Genomic DNA, 4,446 nt, shown 5'->3' with positions numbered 1-4,446 from the left:
CTATCTACGTAGTTAATAAATGCTTACAATATAAACAGGAATTTTCCTAAGTTTTACAATGTTGCGAAATATTTGAAATATTTCCAACAGGAGCGGCTTAAGAAATTTTACTGACATATAAACTCACCAAATATATTGGAAAAATAGATATTTTTCTTGGGATAGGATATAAAATTAATGAATACTATTTACATAACATTGTAGCGGAAATTTGTAATGCTACAATGCAGACCTCCGTTCCGGAAACATGGTATCTTGACACTTCCTTGCAATATCGTTGAATTAGCGCGTTTATTTTTAAAAAACATAAAGAGGATATTCGGACAGATTCCCTTTATAACACTTGTCTAACTTACGTTATTCCACTTCCAATTCCCTCTTCTACACTAATTTAAAAATCGTTTATTTATACTGAAAATAAAGTGTTTAATCACCTACCACTCAATATAAGATCCTCAAGCAATATTTTTGTATTCCGAAGAGCAATCAAGAAGTTTTTATTATCTAAGTGTTACTATAGTATCGAGGAATTTTTTGAGGACAGTTGTGCTAATTGATGGCTTTTTTTTGTTATTATGGAAGTTTTATAGTTAGTATTTTAATGTATCTTGTACTGTGTTTGTACTATACCACGTTGTGTTTTATAAATGTAAACTCATTTTTAGAAACAATAAATTCTCTCTCTCTCTCTCTCTCTCTCTCTCTCTCTCTCTCTCTCTCTCTGCCTTGCTCTTTGCTGTGTATTTGTAACTCCAAAGTGTGTTTCATGAAGCAGCTTTAACATCCTAGGCCGCATCAATTGAAGTTTTTTAACCTGTTTAGTTTCAGCTATAAATTCCTCTCTCCTTTCATTTGGTATATTTACTGTATGCACTATTTCTGTTACAAAAGCATCATCCTCTACCTTTTCCTTCACAACATTCCGAGACAACAAATCAGCTACAGTATTTCTCATGATCATCTTTCATTGCGTCACAGTTTTTCGATTTCTTTCTAACGATGTGACAGAAAAAAAGGCACGTCGGTGATTACATTTCGTCGGTGACATTTTTATAACATTTATTCTAGTTATTCTAGTTGTCGATAGATGGCGCCATAATAAAAAAATATTTTTTTTTAATTAGATAATAATATTACAAATATAATCTGTATAATTTATAAGACTATACAAATCAAAGAAAATACCATTTTATAAATGCAAGAAACACTTTTGATTTGTTTTTATTCCAAATTGAAAATAAAATGTGACAACTGTCAGATTTAACTAAAATGTCATGTTAGAATAAATGTCATAAATGTGTATTATCACGGACTTACCCTTTTTCCTATCATTTGTTACGCACTGAAAAATGATCATGAGAAATACTGTATTAGCATTTCCTTGCCTGGCATATATTTCACAGTTAAGTCCTATATTAATAATTTTCGTTAGTTGCAATTCGAGGCTAGTGGGCCTGAAATATTTTAGTTAGTTCAGAGATAGCTAGGTACATATGCATTCTCTGGTGAAAAGCTAACACATTTTAAAACCGGTCAGAGTGCTTGTAGCGCTCTTTGAACAAACTGAATAATATAAGACGGCTTTGGTTTAGTTTTGCAACGAAATAAATATATGTTTATTCATTTTTAAATAAAGCATAATAACTGTAAATTTGCATCCAATAATAGTATATAGTATATTATGCAACGAGCAGTTTAATGATGGTCATTATGAAACGAGTATGAAGGATACGAAACGAGCCGCCTAGCGGCGAGTTTCGTATAGAGTACGAGCTTCATAATGATCATTAAATGCAAGTTGTATACACGACTTTTTCTATGATCTATCACAACAAAAAATATATTCAAATTTAATAATTTTGTAACGCAAATAAATTAAGTAGTTTGTCAGTTTGACGGTTTGTGTACATATTGAGAACTGCCAAAGCGTATGTATTTGACTCGCCATTGGTGACTGTGCGTATGCCACCTTCATTGCGAAGGCCATATCGCGATTTTATTGGTTAAAAATGTGTATCGTAATGAAAATCTGTATCATAATGAAGTACAGTAGTGGGAGCACGCAAAATAGAATTATATTTTGCTACGAATTTCACAATGCGAGAATCGACGGTTGCTAGGCAACGTGACATCACTAAAATAGAATTCTATTTTGCGTGCTCCCACTACAGGTAGACAAAGCGTAAACGGCGGGTCCGTTGGGAAAAATATTCCCATGAGATTTTTTTGCATAATCACATTCGTGAGACATCCCAGAATAAGGTTCAAGAAGTCGCCCACGTGAAAAGTGGTTCAATTTTTTTTAACATTTTTTTTTTAATCAAATTGCAAACATCAATATTTTTGGCTCGGGCATTTTTTTGTAGTTTTTTTTGGACCATTCTGGATAAAAAAATCTCTTATAATTTTTCTCTAAATTTGATCGCTTTCGAGTAATAAGCAATTTCAAATTGAAAAAAACGAAAAATGGCGATTTTCAAGGTTTAATAATTCGGTTAAAAGGTATTATTATGAAAGTCAGAAAGTGACTAAATCAAAGTTTAATGCCCCCCCTACAAGATCCTGAAGAAATTTTTGTCATTATTTTATTACTAGGCTGTTATTTTTAAGTAATAATAATGAGCGCCATGCACGAGGTAGGCGGCCGTAAATGTGAGTGCAAGTAAGATGTACAATTGGACTGCCGGAGTGGCCATCTCTCTCGCACTCAACATTTACGGCCGGCTACTACGTGCATTAGGGTGGGTCGAAAAAAATCGATATTTTTTTTTCGGATCGTAATACCGCGGAAAAGTTGCTAAATGGTATGACTAAAAAGGGGAAAAAATATTAAAATTATCGGATGTTATCTTCCGTTCGCGCATAAGCTCTAAAGTTTTGAAAAAAATAATTTTTTTTTGAAAATTTGTAATAATTTTTTTTTACGATATTTAATATGTAATAGTGAAAAATTTCATCTACGACACACTAATAAAGTAATATAAAAATACCGGTATTGCACTTCAACATCTTCCGTTCGCGCATGGACATCCAAATATAGCCAAAATACAAGAAAATCGGATTTTTGTCCTATTTTCTTTTCATGTATAGTTACAGATATCAATAATGTAATACCTAATATCTGATTATACATGTTCTGATAGTTAAAGAAAAAAATTCAGACGTAATTAGGCTTGGTTTTTCGATCGCGCACAGCGATACAAAACTTACTGTCAGCGCCACTAGCGGGTCAACGACCCACGCCGCGTCACGTGATACCCCCTCTCCGCTGCAGGCAGCCATTACACTGGTCCGCCGCGCAATTTTGTGTGCCAGTCTGCTGTTGTCTCTTGAGTGCGGTGGATGTGTTGCGTAGTGTGTGTTCCAAATTTCATATTTTGGTGTAGTTTTTTGAACAATTGTGCAATGAATAATGGCATTATCAAAGACAGTGATCACTAGACAAGAATTCCAGTGTCCGTTTTTCGGTACACCAAGAGACTTGCCGCCTAACAAGCTCCCTATAGGAGAGGACGTTCTTCGATGTATATCGAATGAGAGGTATAATTTAGCAGTTAAAGTAAACAACAAAAGAGTTAGTTTTGGACAAGTAGCCAATACAGTAGCTGGCAAAATAGTGTGTTTGTACAATAGAGCATCAATTCCCACCGTAAGTGATAAGAGAGTAGTACAACTGTTGACTGCACTGCATGACAAGTATTATAGTTTAAGAAAATCTCATACTCGAGACAAAAACAAGGAAGTCTTTAAGAGAAACCTTGATGATTTTAAGAAAAAATGCTGTTTGCTTTTTGACATTGCGGCATGCAAATGCCCCATTGCCCTTGAATGTACCTGCCATAAAACATCGGATCAATGCCAGTGTATCTGCTCAATAACTTGTACTTGTGAAAAGCTTAAAAAAATACCTTTACTTGAGCTGAAATTTATCTATTCACTACGCACTCACGGCATTGGCAAAATTGGAGGTGTGGACTTAAATGAAACAAAGAAACGTGCCAAATCTTTACAGAGGAAATCTCGTTCCAGCTGTCCAAAACCAAAAGTAGATGTCCAAGTTTCCGAAACTGAACAACGTGATGAATCCTTGACCTCCAGTGACGATTGCAGTGACAGTGACCAAGAATTCATAACTGAATCTCCAAAAAAGAAATCCGGTTGGCAAATGAGGATTAACCTTAAATCTACTGCATTAACTAGTGATCGTTACGGTGTTTCCGATCGTGCTACAGCAGCAATAGCCTCAAGTGTTTTGCAGGACGTTGGCGTGGTAACTAATAGCGACAATTCACAAGTAGTTGACAAGTGTAAAATAAGAAGAGAAAAACACAATGTTAGGGCTGATTTGTCCAGTTCTATAACAGAAAATAAGCTAATTGGGCTATATTTTGATGGCCGTAAAGACGACACTATTGTGGTACAAGAGGCACATTCAAAACGATTTAA

Source organism: Diabrotica virgifera, chromosome 9 (genome assembly GCF_917563875.1).
Source record: "Diabrotica virgifera virgifera chromosome 9, PGI_DIABVI_V3a".
Lineage (NCBI taxonomy): Eukaryota > Metazoa > Arthropoda > Insecta > Coleoptera > Chrysomelidae > Diabrotica > Diabrotica virgifera.
The sequence above is the reverse complement of the archived record's forward strand: the minus strand, read 5'-3'. Positions refer to the sequence as shown.